This window comes from Esox lucius, chromosome 14 (assembly GCF_011004845.1).
Source record: "Esox lucius isolate fEsoLuc1 chromosome 14, fEsoLuc1.pri, whole genome shotgun sequence".
In the NCBI taxonomy this organism is placed as follows: domain Eukaryota; kingdom Metazoa; phylum Chordata; class Actinopteri; order Esociformes; family Esocidae; genus Esox; species Esox lucius.
In genome coordinates this window covers 31557845-31576423 of record NC_047582.1, presented here as the reverse complement: position 1 = coordinate 31576423, position 18579 = coordinate 31557845, and the positions used below count along the sequence as shown (strand labels likewise).

The following is an 18579-nucleotide window of genomic DNA, read 5'->3' as shown; positions in this document are numbered from 1 at the left end:
CTACTGGACATCAAAGTTAGACATTCAACCAAGGCAATGTCACCAAAATGATCGGTTCCAAAGGGCGACGCAAACGGCAACCTTTCATTCCATGTCATTTCAGGACTTTGGGTTTTTTCACGAGTACACATGTTGAGTCAGAACTCTGCCCATGCTTTAATCACCCAATACTATCCCTCAAAACATGCCCCCCAAGTGTCCACCCGGCGTCGTCCTCTTGTCCCCCTTCCAGCGCCGGTGCAGCAGGCCGGCCGTGGGCTGCGTTGGCAGGCCTTAGCCATGATAAAACGAGCCCGGTTACGAGGCGTGCCTAATCACCATCAAAGGGGAGCTGTCGTAGAAACCTGAGTGCTCGCCGTGCCATCCGTTCCCATTCAGGAGGGGATCTTTAAACTCCGGCTGTGAGCCGTCCCTGCTCCTGGTTAGGGTTGGTACAGAGAGGTAATGGACCTTTGAAGATTGATTGGACATTCTCCCCATTGGCCTACATTTCCCTGGAATTTAGTGGATTGATGTCGGGCAGGTTCATTTTATTTATTAAAATAACATGATATATTGTGCGCAGAAAATGACTGGTATCTGTATGGTATGTGAACATTTATGCAGAAAACACAATGTCAGACACACGTTAAATTACTTAATAATTTAACCGGGGAAATGGATAACCTGATAAATATGAACACAAAAAGGTCTTGTATTGTCTTGTCACCGTAGACTTCATAGTCTTCTTTACCTCAAAGAAACACATCCACAATCCAGAGTCAAACGCCTAGTTGTGCAGAGGACGTGTAACATCTTTCATTTCAATTTCATGTAGTAAAACATATTTAACGGCTGCGACGGTAATGGGTTGTGTGGTCGTCTCGTCCACTGTTTGTAAGATTAATGGAGAATTCGCTCTGAGGTAACATCGTCTGCTCAATGGCACAAATATAAATGAAAAATCTGTAATGCGTGCAACAACAAAAAACATCACTGCATCTGTATTTAATGGAGAATCCAAGAAAGACTAATAAATAATCCAAGCCGTAAAGCCCAATAATTCACCCGCAAACACGCCCCTCCCAACGGGGTACCTTTCCTATCTGCCAAAACAAACACCCGTCGTTTAGGGAATGTTGCACAGTCAACCCGGACACACGGCACACCGCCGCCTGAACACTATTCACATCCATTATGACCTCTGTGTCCCCGTAAAAGATCAGCCGCTTAATTTCCAGATGCCAGCTTTAATGCTACGAGTGACACCGGAGGCTTCCGCGCTGCTAAATTACCCAGAGCCCCTTGGGGCATGATATGCTGGTGCCTGGTGGCATATTGGGGTGGTAACGGATGTATCTCTTTAAAGTGATGTATGCATTGTCTCTCCCAAGGTAAATAATGTTTAGTTAGCGAGAAGGCGGTATGTTGGTATGTGTGGGTGAATGAGCTCTTTGGTTTTGTAAAGTGATTTGAATGTTTGAATTGTGGATTGTGTTTTGATTTTCATCTGCAGCTTTGCAGCTTGAACTGGTTATTCAGGAGTGTTGGCTTTTGCATGCTACAGACACACACACACACACACACACAGACAGAGAGATAATCACATCGTCCATTGAATCACGTTTTTGAAATGTTTTCTTTTCTTTTTAGGGTTGAGGACGTGACCAGATACTAAAAGGTTGTTAGGTCAAATCCCTGACCCGACAAATGAAATAAATCTATCCTTCTGTCCTAGTTCAAAGGGTTTATTTTAGGATGTCAATCCCAATTGCTAACCGGGTCATTGCTGCAAACAACAACGCTCAATTCATTTATAGAGAAAATGTAAACTAGACATATTTTCCCAGCATCCAAGAAACCAGTTTGAGGTGATGACATCTGGTGGCTCTACGTGAGTCTCTCTTTCAGTTTGTTCGTTTATTTGTTTGCGAATGTTTATCGCTACATTAATTCAAAACAATATGCCATCTACAGCCAACTAGTTACTTGGCAATAGTATGTAATAGCTCAGCAAACTGATTAAAATCGCTCTCTGCTCCAGCGCGTTCCTCCTCCTGTGCCGTCTATTTATCAGAGCACCTGTCGGTCGAAGGCCTCCTTGTCTACTGACCGGGAAAGGCTCCTTTCAAGCAGATGAACTCCTACTGCTCCCGGCGGTCTGCCCCCGCCTGCCCTGACCTGTTGCTACTGTTTCTGGTGCAAGTGCTCGCGTCACACTCCCTCTCCGGACCACTTCACTGACTGGCTGCACGCACATACAAACCAACATACAAACTTCTGAACGCGGGACAGACAATGTTTGTTTCAACAATCGAGACTCTGACTCTTTCCTGGTCACTCAGGCTCTCTCACAAGGGTTATGTTCATGCTACATAATGACATTTCTTTCTAACCTAATCGTAGTGCCGTGGGATCACCATTCAAATGTCATTTTAAAAACTCTGTAAATTGCTCCATGTGATTTCCCCTGCACTGATTGTTTTACTGCTGATGTTATCTGGCAATGTCCGTATGCATCCGGGCCCGTTTACTGAGAATACTTCAAACTCTGACCTGTGATTTAGTTGAAAAATAAACAAAACAAAATGTTCTGATGTTACGAGCTTTGCTGATTTCTGTTCCTGTAAAAATGTTGACCAACTGAAAGTGTGTGTCCACAGTTCCATTCCTGATGTGTTGGTTATTACAGAGACCCGGTTGAGAAAAAGTGTCCTGAGTGCTGATTTTTGTATTTCTGGCTATAATCTTCATGACAGATCCTCTAAAAGGGGTGGAGTGGCAACCTACACAAAGGAACACCTTCAATGTCAGTTGTCTCCTCCATGTCTGTTGTCTCCTCCAAGTCAGTTGTCTCCTCCATGTCTGTTGTCTCCTCCAAGTTTGTTGTCTCATCCATGTCTGTCTCCTCCAAGTCTGTTGTCTCATCCATGTCTGTCTCCTCCAAATCTGTTGTCTCCTCCGTGTATGTTGTCCCCTCCAAGTCTGTTGTCTCCTCCAAGTCTGTTGTCTCCTCTATGTCTGTTGTCTCCTCCAAGTCTGTTGTCTCGTCCATGTCTGTTGTCTCCTCCATGTCTGTTGTCTCCTCCATGTCTGTTGTCTCCTCCAAGTCTGTTGTCTCGTCCATGTCTGTTGTCTCTTCCAAGTCTGTCCCCAAACAATTTGATTTGCTGGTTTTAAACATGAACATCTCCAATAACTCTTTGCTGACTGTTGCTGGGTGTTATTGTCCTCCTTCAGCACCAGCCTGCACTCTACCTGCCAGAAGCTCTCTATTGGCCCCTTGCACTAAAGCAGAATTTGTGCTGTTCGATTATCTAAACTGAGACGTGCTTAAACCATCTGCCCAGGTTCCAACGGAATGGGACTCCCCTAATCACTCAGATCATAACCAATCCAACACGGTATGATTGTAAACACCCTGAAGATGCAAAAATCCTTGATATAATCCTCACAAATGACCCAGATAAGTATAAGATTGGTGTTTTCTGTAATGACCTTAGTGATCACTGTTTTATTGCTTGTGTGCATAATGGCTGCTCAGTCAAACGACCTGTCCTGATCTGCTTTACGCTTAATGAAAAACTTCAGTGAACTTCCTTTATGACCTGTTCTCTGTAAACTGGGTCAGAATCAGCTTGATCCTCTCTGTGGAAGATGCCTGGCTCTTCTTTCATGACCCGTTCAATAGTATTGTCAATAAGCACGCCCCCATTAAGGAAATTAGAATTAAAAACAGATTTAGCCCGTGGTTTGATCGTGATTTGGCAGAGTTGCACCACCTTAAGAAGAGCATTTGGCGCAAAGCTCGGCACACCAATTATCAGGCTGATTGGTCAATCACTCCGGCGGATGAGAAAGAATGCACTCAAGTTGTCCGTTGAGTTAAAATGAATTACTTTAAGAAACACGTTATATTTGTGGGTCTAACACCAATAGGTTTTAGGAAATATTGAAAGGCATGGAAAGTAAAACCTCCTGCTCACAGCTGCTGACATTCCTTAACATTGATGATGTGGTGGTTACAGACAAGGACCTTATGGCAGGGCTCTTCAATCACCAATTCATTAAATCTGAAACCCTATTTCCCTCAGTAACACCTAGTCCATCCAACATGTCCACTTCTCCCAGCTGCTCAAGTCCCAAAACCCCTCCCTCTTTTAATCAAGACCCATTACATAGAATCGTTTTATTCATATTTAGAAAGCCCTTTCTGCCCTTAACCTTGTATTAAACATGTCCAAAACAAAATGTATGTGGTTTGGTAGGAGGAACAGCCCATTTTCCCCTGGTGTGATAACTACAGGCTGAGGGTAAGGAGCTTGAGAAAGTCACCAAGTATTTGGGGGTTTGGCTCGACAACACATTCTCCTTGTCCAATCACATCACTAAGCTACAGGCCACGGTTAAGAGTCGACTTGGCTTTCTCTACCGTAACCGTTCATCTCTCACCCAACCAGCTAAACTCACCCTGCCTCAGAAGGCTCGGCCATCCTAGATTTTGGAGATGTAGTTTGCAGGTCCGTGGGTAAGGGAGGACGTTACCACTCAGCCATCAGATTTACCCCGGTTGACCCTCACCGGACTCATCACCGTACAGCACCATAACCTGGACATCACTGCATACCCAACGCAAAATCCAGCCGCTTACTCTAATTTACAAAGCCCTCTTAGGCCTCTCTCCCTCCTATCTGGATGTCTTCTACGTTATAGTAGATTAGATTAGATTCAACATCATTGTCACTGAACAAGTACAAGTACAGTACAAAGAAGTGCATTCACCATCCAACCAGAGGTACAAATAGAAGAGGGCAGAAAATGATTAAGTATGAAGTACATGTATATTACATCCCTCCACATCTACGCCACTCGTTCTGCTAAACACATCCAGTTAAACATCCCGAAAGCCAGCACATCCTCGGGTCGGTCCCCCTTCCATTGTAGCACCCACTAATTGGAATCGACAACAAAAAAACAACGGAACTATCAACGTTTGTGTCCCGTTGCTACATCCAAAAACTAAATCTCCAACACATTTACCGAAACCCGTGACTGCTTCCTGGGATGACGGTTCATTGTGCTCCTGCCCTGAGATCTTTCTACCGGTATATCGTTTTTAAATTGTCTGCTGTTAGGACTATGTTTATCATATATGTTTAGGTCTGTTGTTAGTGCTGTTGTCATGCTCTGCATTTTTTCCTTGTAGTTTAGTGTTCTTTCTAATGCGCTACGTTTAATGTTTTTTGGTAGTTGCTTCATAGTTTAGTGTTGGTTTAAATGTGATGGTTTTAATGTTTCTTCATGGTTGCTTCATAGTTTAGTGTGGGTTTAAATGTGATGGTTTTAAAGTTGCTTGTTAGTTGCTTCATAGTTTATTGGTGTAATTATGTGTGCTTGGTTTGTCTCTTATTAGTGCTTTGTTAATCTTTTAAGTTTCTGCCTGTGTTGTCTATCCTTTTGATTTAATCCCTAAATGGAAAAAGGCTTCAGTGAAAACTACTGTGCCAAGCGAAACCAAAGTCTTCAAAGAATGTAGTACGACTTTATGAATGTTTTTTAATAATTGTCCTGGTAGCTGTATACATTTCTGCCACATGATATGCTTCTATGTCTAAATGAAATGATGCCACTCAAAATCTTCTCAAATGTAACTTCGCCCACCTATTTGAGACAGCACATTTGGCTCCATAAGGCTCTTTGTTCAAATTGCCAAAGAATCGATAAACAAGCAGTGGGTCATTCGGAATCATGAGATAATTTTTTATAATATTTACCAGCATTTCGGATTGTGACATGCAGTCTGTAAAAAATAAATTAAATGTAATATAAAGAGTGCACTGAATTCAACCGATGTGTAAAGAAAGACATCAAAGAAATTATGCTTTAGTGAATTCCTTGCTTTAAATCAAATTAGCCTCACACTCTTAAAGCCTAAAGAAATGTATACTACAAAGCCCTTTTTACATCAGCAGTCGCCCTAAAGTGCTCATACACATATCCAGCCTGAAACCCCAAAGAGCAAGCAGCAAATAGAAACTAATGCACTGAATGCATAGCATTCAAAGAGGGGACAATAAGCTTCACACAGCTGATGCTTTGACGCAGTGAATGCATGACAGGCTTATGCACAAATAAAAATAGAAAATCTTCTAGTCCACCTCATGTCACCGACAAATCTGAGCATGATATTCTTGTATTCAGTCTTCATGTGTATTATTGTTGCATAGTAGACATGTTTTCCCCTATCTGTCGTTCTCACTGTGACTTCTACCAAAGATGTAAGTCCAGTATTACCTGACTGTGAAGGTAAATAACCCCAAACCTACCTGTCAATAACTCACACCTATAACAAAGGGAATGCTGCCAGTACACTTCCAAGTAAACCGATCATTTGAGAAACATAAATGGAGGTACTAATTGGATGGATGAGAACAGGAAGTGCCCTGTGATTGGCTTAATCACCGGTATTGTGGTCACCACATCATGCTAGTGTAATGAAGGAATGTCTGGTATGTGCCGTGACAGGAATGTCCAACATCAAGACGTCCAATTAATCAAATGTGAACAACTATTCAAATAAAATTCAAATAAAACCACTCAAATAAAATTCTATAAATCTATTCAAATAAAATGCAGAACTGCAGTCCAATTGCAGTTGCTGATTTAGTTGTAACCTTTTCGTTCTGTTTACTTCAGGAAATAATATATGACAAGGCCCAGAGTATTGCCAAGAGGTTTGGAGGAAATCAACAACACCATGACAGTGGTAGCCAACACTCATTGTAGCCGACCAAATACTGTCCATCAAGACTTCCTCTTGTACCCAGCTGCAGGTTCAACTGGCCTGACAGGCATCACAGAAACTGACAGCGGGGCTTAGTAGTTGATTGGAAACCATTGAACAAAAAACACAATTTCCTGACACTTAAGAAAAATATCGTACAACTGACAACTGTAATTGTCAATGCTCCATTCATATTATGAATGGATCAAGTTCGTCGTTGCCCCCCTATTTCTTTCATCTTTAATGCTAAAAAATAATGTGTCCACCCATTTACACAGTAGAATCTCACGAAGTGTGAGTGGAGAGAGGCCCTACCTATAATGAATACAAACACATACACTTCCTTCTTTGGCACTAATAACAAGTGCAAGGTGTCACGGACGTGAAACATATCTTGTCATATTCAAAGCATACATACTAAGATACGTCTGATGGCGGACAACAGTTTGGGGCAAAAAAATACAATGAAATGAAAGAGGACTAATCTGACTGTTGTCAACTGAGCTTACCTTATTGAATAATTCCCAACATGTCATTTTTGGGAGGGTCCTTCTGTGCACACCGTGTTGTTTCAACATTGAAATTGAATAATCCTGGATTTTTACACAAAGGTTTTTACACTGGATTTTTACACCGGATTTTTACACTGGATTTTTACACAAAGGTTTCATGTCACGATACACTGATTAAATGACGCTGGAACATCTTTGATTCACCCTGTTTGTGCTTAGTGGAATATGGATGGGCATATCCTGTAAGAACTTCTAATAATGTTCACAGTCACCCTTGACGAGTCAGCGACCAATATACCCTGATAGTGATTGATTTCACAAGACAATAACACTAAAGCTACACACCAATTTAACTGAAGGTGTGTCTTCTCTCACTGGACCAGTTGGACTGGTATAGACAAGCCTGTCTTTGAAAGCCCCTGCTTACGTGAATGGACCTTGGCTTGACTGGTCGAACCGCTCATAGATTCATTCCTTGCCAGATCATAACCTGTTTGAGCAGCCGACGACCAACGTCTGGGTGTATATATAATGCAGTTGGTTACAGAGGCACTGTCAAGACCTGCGTCCTGAGAAACTCACTGTCTCCGGATGAAGACGAGAATGCCAAACTCTTATACAGGAAGCCAGCTTCAAGACATTACGGATCTTCGAGATATCTCTTTTTCGTGCACACCTTCTTTTGGCTGAAGACTGAATGATTATGCCTGTTTAGTCTAGTGGTTCTTGACAGTTCAACAGTCTTTACCGAAATTGTGAAATGTTTAGGACCACTAGATTAGCACAAGGAAATGTTCTACCTCAGCCACTGGACTTTCATCGCTCCAGAAGAAGGACATGTGCAAAGACAAGTGGAACGATGGAGGTACCCTGCTATGAATTTACTGTTTTTACCAAGTATATTGATTGAATGTACAGTTGTAAAACAAACAGACATGACAGGATTAGAAGTACCTTCAACAAAATAAATGCTGAAGTTGATTCAACATGAATTTTTAAGGCAATCAACTGCATAAGTATTGAGTGATGTAACTGTGAACATTTTGTGTAGAACTTAATTAATTTTCAACTTGAATTGTGTATTAACTCAAATTCAGAATATAGGTACTTTGATTTGAGAATTGATTCTACTTTATTTGTATATTTCCTAGAGTGCCTCTTCTTTAGAATGTAGTTTACATCCTTGTTTGTATTGGTTAGTGAATGAGACAGTGTTTTATTCAGTGGTTTTAAATGTTGTGTGTGTCTAAGTTAATGTTATATTTAAAATAATAATTTTGACATTACATTATATATGTCTTTGAGGGCCTTGTTACAATGTCAAAACAGCAGTCTGTATGCATGTTTTACAGGCCTAATCAAGCCTACAAGTCATTATGCTGGCTTGCAAACTGATTTTTAATTTCTATTGGAATCAAAACAGAATCAAAATATCTATATTGGTACAATTTGTTTGGAAACATGAATAGTTTAAAAGTTTGTGTATCATGACAAATCAACCATATGAAATTCAAAAACACGTATTGATAAAAATATATTCTGAAAAACAAATTTAGGTAAGGATGATGGTGAATATGTTAATTTTGTCTTTAAGTCGCCTTAAGCAGACATCAGTTCATTAGTTCACTTAACAAGACTGTTCAAATTCAGCTGACTTCCAGCAAATATTGAGGACATTCCCATCATTCCTTGGTTCAAATTCTTCAGCTTTTGTCCAAAGCATAATGCTAACTAAACAATTAACAGTTTTTTTGTTTGTTAATGTAGGCCATCTGTGATGTTTATTGACACTGTTTGATTATGATTTCAGTGGTCAAGATGTGCTGCTGCCATTATATGCAAATGCAACATTATAAGTTAGGAGTGTCTTTTCATTGGTCTATACAGGTTAACCTAGTTTGCTTAGTTTTTTGACGATTTCCCCAAGGCCACTCCTGAAAAATAAACAATGCTTGAGAATGTTTCCAATTTTTCACTTAACTTAATTGTAACTATTGTAAAGTGAATGTCTAGGTATTTTCTAAATAAATGTAACAAATCTGTCAATACAAAAATGCTTTAGTGCTTTGTCATCATTGCATGGTTGAAGCCAATCAAGATATTGTGTGTTTCTTTCAGTCATTCCATCACATCCAGATCAATCTGTTTCCAAGGAATTAGGAAATGCGAGTGCAAAGATTATGTATCTATGCAGCCCGAGACGACTCAGTTGCCCCCAACAAACCTAGTGACAACATTAGCCTTTTAGACCAAACAAAACGTCTCGTTTTGTGAATTGCCGTTTATTTACAGTATGCTATATGCAGTGGTGTCAGACCGGGGAAAAGAAGTACAAAGTACAAAGGACCCTAAAGTCTAGACAGGCCCTCGAAAAAGTTTGAATCTTGAATAAAGGGGCTCAGAGACCTCCTGTGTGGAGGACCCAGATATTTGTGCACAACCCTTGGTATATTTTTACCCCTTCATGTCAGTGGGTTTAACAGGCCTTAATAAATCGGTGATGTGAAGCTGGTGAGTGCCCACAATCATTCGGCTTTAAACCTGAGCGGAGCTGTCTGACAAAAGCTTGCTGGGGGACGCTCTGTTTTGACCCCGGGCGCAGGCACGAACAGATCTAAAGAAGGACCTAACATATTTTTTCACCCGATGACTCTTGACCTTTGGGAAACCTTGGGGTTATTCTAAGGACAACTTGGAAGGTACAATATTGCAGAACACTAAGATCTTAGTCGGCCTCCAAAGGATTAGGCTACAATAGGGACCACATTCCTCAAACATGTCACTCTAGTTTTTTTTTAAAGCCAGATGTCAAGCACTTATTTCAGATAGATGAACAGCTTTAATGTCAAAGTGGTTTTGGCCAAGCGCGGCATTCAGTCAACCGAAACAACAGGCGGTCAACCTGATAAACTCCAATGGAATGCAGCCCAGAGAGAAAAGGACTTCCCTCATCATGCCTTTGCAAACAGGAATTTAAAAAGCTAAAATTCGAGGAGTTGCTCCCTTAACACGGAACAACAAGCAAATAATTGCGCCCAATTGTTTTTTTTCATTTGTACCCGTCCGTCAACTGTCTCCGGTATTATAATGCGCTCCAAATTGCTTTTCTTTGATCGTCAGACTGTGAACATCAATGATTTTGTGGTTATTGCAAGGCAGCTAGTGTGAATAATCAATTGACGGTTTTGTCCATTTTAATGTTCACCTCCAGTCACCCTAACGTTAAAACGTGCATAAAGATTAGCTTCGCCTTTGAATTGCCTGATTACTCGGGCAACAAATGCCTAAAACCCATATAGACCTAGGCTACATTAACATCCATTGTATTTGGTAGACGTTCTTGTCGAAAAATGAACTAAACAGCCAAAATCGATCGACAGGAATAAAATTGGCATATGACCTATGTTTTTTTAGCCCATTGTGACTACTGTTTTATTGTATTTATTTATTTATTTCCTGGGGGAAAACTAAAGGTTGTGAAGATGGACAAATAATTCATTTCCAGAGCTTCAGTTAGTGTTCATTAAAGAAAAATCCTTGCAAGATCATACGAGCTGGTTCGGTTAACATCTGCATGGTCCCGCGGGACGCGCTTTTCGGGATTTTCATCAGCTTTCAGCGCAGGCCCAGTCTGCTCCGGCCGACGGGTGGACATTTTAAATCATTTTTACCTGCCACTGGACCCCGCTAATCCCTTAAAATGTAAATTTTGTTAACCCTCTTGACAGGTGTCATGTGTGCATCCGGTGGTCTGAGTGAGAGGGCTGCTATCAACAGGCACACGAAGACCGGCTACTCAGGTTGAGGCATTGCCAAATAATGACGTAACCGAAATAAAAAATAATGCAAGGATTAGGAACGACTTGCGTGTTTCTCCTGATTGTCTCATTGATTGTGGGATGAGGGCGGGGGCACCTAATATCAATGAATGTTAATACTCATGCGTGTCTGCCAGTTCATTGGACCTTGCGGACTGCTATCTGGGTCCAGCATTTCCCAAGGGAGGCGTGAGACTCCGCATCCATTCAGAGTGCTGTGTTAAGATTATATTCAACATCTCTGTTTCTCTTAACTATTCTGCCGGTTGAATCAATGCTAGGGCACTATTGTGAGCCCTCGAAACACGTCGAAATCCCAGACGGAATGCATCGTCCTCGACGTGAAAATGTAATCAAACTTAAAGCGAAACGTTTACAGAAGGCATAGGTCTAAGTCACAGCACTAGCCCTGTGTACTGTTTACTTCACTATTTCCAGATGATCGTTTCACTTTATTAACAGCCATTTTGTCAAGGTCTCAAAGAGTATAATTGACCCCAGCAAACAAACCAATCCTAAATTGCTGGGAGACGAAGCAATAGAGGACGTTAGACAGAAAGGACTTTATTTTCGCCCGTAATGGACTCCTGCTTATCTGAAACGAGCTTTCTGTGTTAGGGCGATAAGATTTTTATTGGGAGTCCGGATGTAATGTCTTACAGTTCGTTCGCCTGTAAACCTCCAAAGAAAAATATACTTTATCTTCTCAATTAAGCATTGTGATCGAATGACACGTGGATGTTCCTCCATCTCTGGCAACACAAAAAACACCGAAAACCCTGACTGATTTAAAATCACTTAACGTTTTATCTGTGGGGCAGCTGGCTTGGGCCTGCATCAATCAACAAGGCCCAGAAACAAAGGCTGTTAAAAACCCAACACAAAGAAAATGCTATTGAGCAAAACCTACATGAACCTCTTGATTAATTCCAAAGAGGCAATCTCCCAAAGGCTAGGTAAAGGTTACACTCCAAACAGTTACAGAATTATGGTCAAATAAAGAGGATGTGGGGACTGTATAGGCCAAAAAAACGAGATGGATGCTATATATATATATATATATATATATATATATATATATATATATATATATATATATATATATATATATATATATACACACACAGACACACACTTATTTAATAATCAATTGTAGGAAGTGGCACTGCCAACAATCCAATTTAATGCTATTCAAATATACAGGTCCATTCAAATGTAATCAAACTTACCATTTACCTAATTTTACTGAATTACAAACAGCACATTACATTTTATTTTTGAGACCAACAATCACTTTGAGGGAGCATCTCTTTAAAATGTAAGGAAGAATGGATGGAACAAAATACAAGGAAATACTGCAATACAATCCGCTACAGTCACTGAAGCTTGGGAGGACATTCAAGCATTGAACTGGACAACAAACCCAAACACAAGGCCAAAGCAATACTGTAAAATGGCCAATGTCCTACAGTGGCCCAGTCAATTACCTAATCTCAATCCCAATGGGAATTTGGCTTCACTTGAAAATGTTTTGTTAAACAAACCAGTTCCATTGTATAATTTTTGCCTCCAATTGTTTATTCTATGCTTTAATTTCAGAGTACATTAAGCCATTGAGCTGTGTGATTTGCAATATATATATACACTGATCAGCCATAAAATGTTGACCACCTGCTTAATATTGTGTAGGTCCCCCTTTTGCTGCCAAAACAGCCCTGCCCCATCAAGGCATGGATTCCACTAGACCTCTGAAGGTGTGCTGTGGTATCTGGCACCAAGATTCTTTAAGTCTTGTAAGTTGTGAGATGGGGCCTCCATGGATCGGACCTGTTTGTCCAGCACATCCCACATATGCTCAATTGAATTGAGATCTGGGGAATTTGGAGGCCAAGTCAACATCTTGAACTAATTGTTATGTACCTCAGACCATTCCTGAACCATTTTTGCTTTTTGGCAGGGTGAATTATCCTACTGAAAGAGGCCAATGCCTTCAGGGAATTCAGGGAATGGTCTGCAACGATCCTTAGGTGGGTGGTACATGTCAAAGTAACATCCACATGAATGGCAGGACACAAGGTTTCACAGCAGAACATTGCCTAAAACATCACACTGCCTCTGCCAGCTTGCCCCCTTCCCATAGTGCATCCTGGTGCCATGTGTTCTCCAGGTAAGCGACACACACACACACGGCCACCCACGTGATGTAAAAGAAAACGTGAATCATTAGACCAGGCCGCCTTGTTCCATTGCTCTGTGGTCCAGTTCTGATGCTCATGTGCCCATTGTAGGTGCTTTCGGCAGTGGACAGGGGTCAGCATGGTCACCCTGACTAGTCTGCGGCTACACAGTCCCGTACACAACAAACTGCGATGCACTGTGCATTCTGATACCTTTCTATCAGTACCAGTGTTAACTTTTTCAGCAATTTGAGCAACAGTAGCATGTCTGTTGGATTGAACCACACCTTCCCTCCCCACGTGCATCAATGAGCCTTGGCCACCCTTTGACCCTGTCGCCGATTTACCGCTTTTCCTTCCTTGAACCGCTTTTGATAGGTACTGACCACTGCAGACCGGGAACACCCCACAAGGGCTGCAGTTTTGGAGATGCTCTGACCCAGTCGTCTAGCCATCACAATTTGGCCCTTGTCTAAGTCACACAGATCCTTACACTTGCCCATTTTTCCTGCTTCTAACACGTCAAATTTGAGGACAGAATGTTCACTTGCTGCCTAATATATCCCACCCACTGACAGGTGCCACGATAACGAGATTATCAGTGTTATTCACTTCACCTGTCAGTGGTCATAATGTTATGGCTGATTGGTGTTGAAATATATATGTATACAGTATGTATGTATATGTATATGTGTGTGTATATGTATATATATATATATATATATATATATATATATTTAATGTAATCTCATATATATGAGAGACAGAGGACACAAAAGGAATTGTCAATGCATGATAAGTGAGCGCCTGGCCAATGCATGCGCCTGGAGCAGGCATTTAACAACAGTTGTTTGAAGACACTGAGTGGTGAGTGAGTGGGTGACGAGCAGGGGGCGGATACGTTGAGGTGGTCTACGCGCTGTGCGCTCATATGCTTTCATCTGGGACAGAACGAGGGCGGCCGCATTGGGTCAGAAACAAGACCCACCTCAACGTCGATGATACCGACTCTGGAAATACAAATGGATTTATGTAGTTCTGTTGCTAGTGGAACTTTCGAACTCGGCCAAAAGAAACATGCGGTCAGGAATAATTCTGTCATGAAAGATGACTTTATCAGCAAAAATATAGGATTAGAAATATGAAATAATACTTGGTTTGTCAGTGTGACAGGGTTTTAAGGGGGGACTTTCCATGGCTTTACAGAATTCTGATGTGACCTCTGAGGTGGAAAAGAAGGTACCCATTTACGAAGATCTAGGTGCGTTCTATATGGATGCCGATGGCTTCCCACATGGCTATATATTTGGATGTACCAGTCACCTGACGCGAAGAAAAGCTCAGGTAAGCGCAATACTTAAATATTAGTTAAAATGCCATAAATGGAAATAGTGCATATGCAATTATGGAAACTATTACATTAGGAAAGTTTACTTGCGAACTCGCTGTACAAGATTCAGCACCCCGAACAGTGCCCACTCATCCGTTGATGAGCGTGTTGCTTGGCTGTGTTCTTGGATTCACGTCAAGCAGACTCTTCGCAAACTGAGAAGGCTGAACAGTGAAGACAGCGTTGGCTGTTTGCAAAATAATACATAAGCAAACCTTTTAGGGCAATATCCATTATGTTAATTGACACAATATGAGATATGAGAGTAGACTTGCCATATTTGCTAAACTTTTCCTGGTAAAATAAGCTATGGCTGGTTATGAATGGGTTTATTTCCTGTGTGGTTATAATAAATAGGTTAATTGCCCAATGCAGAAACACTTATACACTTTCGAGGCAGAAACACTTCAACACTTTCGAGGCCAGCCGCTGACAGTTGCTTAACGATTACCTATTCAAGAGACACATGTTGGCCTTGGAGACTAGTTATGACTAGTTATGGCCATCTTGATACATCAGATGTTAACGTGGATACCAGTAGCTGAATATATAACGATTAATTGTCTGATAATGGTCAGATGAGGGCGCCAGAGCAATACGAACAACCGTCTTTGTCTGGTTAGCCTATAACAGACGGGATAATACCAGAGTAGATACAGTAGCCTTTTGATGGGCGGGCAGGCAGGTGGGCATAAGGTCATGACTTGATGAATTAATAAATGTATACATAAAACAATATTAGACCTAATAATTGTAATGAAAAGTATAGAGCCTGTATCAGACCCAGTTGGAAAAGTAATACGAGGTCAATTCTGTGGTAGTAGATAATGTTTTGTAAACCAGTTAGTATTAGAATAACCCCAGTATTGTTTCATAATTTCATGGATTTAGTGGTTTGTGTTTTCCGTAATTTGTAATTTACATTTTGTATTACGTTCTACAGTGGTATTAACAAGATCCATTCATTATGTTTTTATTTGACTGCCAAACATAAGTCGCTCGTTTTAGCTACCTAGGCACGTTTGTCCATTTTCAACTTAATTTTATAATCCCAAGAGTGCATTTAGCACACGCAATTTGATTAATATAAAGATACATCTTTTAGAAGTAAGTAAGTAATCGTTTATGTGGTCAATCAAATCAGCTCTTGTTTATTATGTTCTAAATTAGGTTTTTATATATGCGGTATATTATTGTAGAGCTGAACATGTTTGACAGAGCGCATCATAACCGTTAGTAGTCAACCGTCCCATCCAAAGTTAAACCAAGAGCTCCACCCATCCATTTAATGCTTTATTTCAACCGAACACCCACCAAATTGAATTAATAACTCCACTGCTGTCAAACTTGCTGTGACATGAATGCAACCGCCAAGGGACTACTGCAAGGACTATCTCTTTGCAATACATGTTCCTGAGGGATTTACCGAGATTTTGAAGTGCCAAATCGCCTCAAATGAACGTGGGAACGGCAGGCAATAGCATAAGATAGGTTATTGGAGGTTGGATCGAAGTGTTTGGGAGTTGGTAGGAAAACAGACGAGATGTACTCGCATTACTGGAATACCGCTCGAGAACGAAAACCAGACTACAGGCGATATACGGTGAGATCCCTTGAGAAAATCGATGGATGACTTTTTAGATGTATAAGTTGAGTTCATTATATTACTTCGCTATGCAGTGTATAGAGTATAACGTCAGATATCCGCTATGGGCTATGACTTTGTTTTTGTTAATTAGGGGAACTTTGAAAACCACCTATTGGTGAATCTGCAATCGATACATTTGTTGGAAACATTACACCCCTTATTTCATTACACCCCTTATACCTTATCAATGTCTGATGAGATTAGTTCAACTACCATATCATGAGAACTCAGAAAATAACCCTGTTTTAATATTATTTTCTCACAAATAATTATATAAATCTAAAATGTAGATATCATGAACAGCCTGCCCTTGCAACTCCAGCTCTGTTTACTATTTTAGGAGTGATTAAATTGTGTACTTTTATGTACACCAGTGCATTGATACTATGGAACTATTGAAACTATTTTCTCCAGGATGCTGATTAGCTGAAAGCCGTAGTGCATGAGACCGAAAACATATTACTTTCAACAGTTCTAATTGTTTTTGTAACTATGTTATAAAAACAGCATGACACCTGAGGGGTTGTGGTACGTGGCCAATATACCAGGGCTATAAGCTGTTGTTATGTACAACAAGACTGGGAGTGCCTGTATACAGCCCTTAGTCCCAGTGTACTGTCCATATATTAACAACCTCTGAGGTGCCTAATTGCTATCATAAGCCAGATACCAATATCATTTGACAAGTGAAAAGTAATGTGATGTCATAACTGTTCTGTGTGGTCTCATATACCGCAGCTTTCAGACAACCAGCATTCTCTGTTCTGACCACTCAGTTAATGAGGACAATTACAAACAGTTGATTCAAAATCCTGGATGCTGATTGGGGCGATATCGCAGGTCGGTTGGGCAATATATTGCACGTATGGTGCGAGATGACTTGTTTACAGTTCTACTGTGCTTGGTAACCGGGTTATACTAACGATAGGACACCTCAGGGGTTTTTGGGCTCATGAACAACATACCACTGCTCAGAGCTGTATCCAGGCTCTCCTCGTTGTGTCGCAGGTCTTGGCCATACGCCTGACTGAAATGTCTTTACCCCCCCCCTCCTCGGACAACTGTGCAAATGCCTTCGCGTTGGAAACTGCACCCAGACGCATCCCTTTACACAAAGTAAAGTTGTATTTTTTCTTTTTTTGTAAGGTCATTGAGGGGGACACCCCTATATCTTTGGGCGCCAATGCAAGAAAGAGGCTCCACTCGGCGCCGACAGAGGATGTGGAACCCAGTGGCCGGCCAAACCCAGAGGGAGCTGGGTCAGTGTCTGTCACGGAGCTGAGGAACTATGGGGAGGAGGGAGCAGGCAAGTGGACCCTGTGCCAACGATGTCACATCATTGCAACAGAGCTGGACAGGCAAGCTCTCGCCCTGGCTGACCCTGCATCACTAAAGGTTTGTGACTTTGAGTACACTACTGTTCACCATTATGAGGGGGGGCAGGGGTGGGACCAGAATGGCAGGGGCCAGGGTTGGCACCAGAGGGGCAGTGGGCAGGGGTGGGACCAAAGGGGAGAGGGGAAGGGGTGGGACCAGAGGGGCAGGGGGCAGGGTTGGGACCAGATGGGAGAGGGGCAGGGGTGGGACCAGAGGGGCAGGGGGCAGGGGGCAGGGGGCAGGGGTGGGACCAGATGGGAGAGGGGCAGGGGTGGGACCAGATGGGAGAGGGGCTGGGGTGGGACCAGAGGGGCAGGGGTGGGACCAGAGGGGCAGGGGGCAGGGGTGGGACCAGATGGGAGAGGGGCAGGGGTGAGACCAGAGGGGCAGGGGTGGGACCAGAGGGGCAGGGGTGGGACCAGAGGGGCAGGGGTGGGACCAGAGGGGCAGTGGGCAGGGGTGGGACCAGAGGGGAGAGGGGCAGGGGTGGGACCAGAGGGGCAGGGGGCAGGGTTGGGACCAGATGGAAGAGGGGCAGGGGTGGGACCAGAGGGGCAGGGGTGGGACCAGAGAGGCAGGGGGCAGGGGTGGGACCAGAGGGGCAGGGGGCAGGGTTGGGACCAGAGGGGATAGGGGCAGGGGTGGGACCAGAGGGGATAGGGGCAGGGGTGGGACCAGAGGGGCAGGGAGCAGGGGTGGGACCAGAGTTTTAGTTTATTGGATTTCTGTCAATAATTAGGCCACCCCAACATAATTACTGGACCCGTTCAGGCACCCCATTTCAAATGTCCAGGAACACCACCAGAGACTATGATTTCCAATGTAAGTCCTTGGGACTTTTGCATAATGGTTGTTTTAAAGCTACAAGCCGCAGTCATTGAGAATGTAGAAATG

The 18579-nt window shown here is 42.3% G+C and overlaps 1 protein-coding gene across 1 annotated transcript in view; it reads left to right on the top strand.

Annotated features, from left to right (window-relative positions):
- The first annotated feature begins 14551 nt into the window (after positions 1–14551).
- kif26aa (kinesin family member 26Aa) overlaps positions 14552–18579 on the top strand; it is a 100750-nt gene continuing 96722 nt past the window's right edge. Inside the window, exons 1-2 of the mRNA XM_020053710.3 lie at positions 14552–14614; positions 17455–17703. The gene's annotated coding sequence lies outside the window, so the exon portion shown is untranslated. The remainder of the gene's footprint in view (positions 14615–17454; positions 17704–18579) is intronic.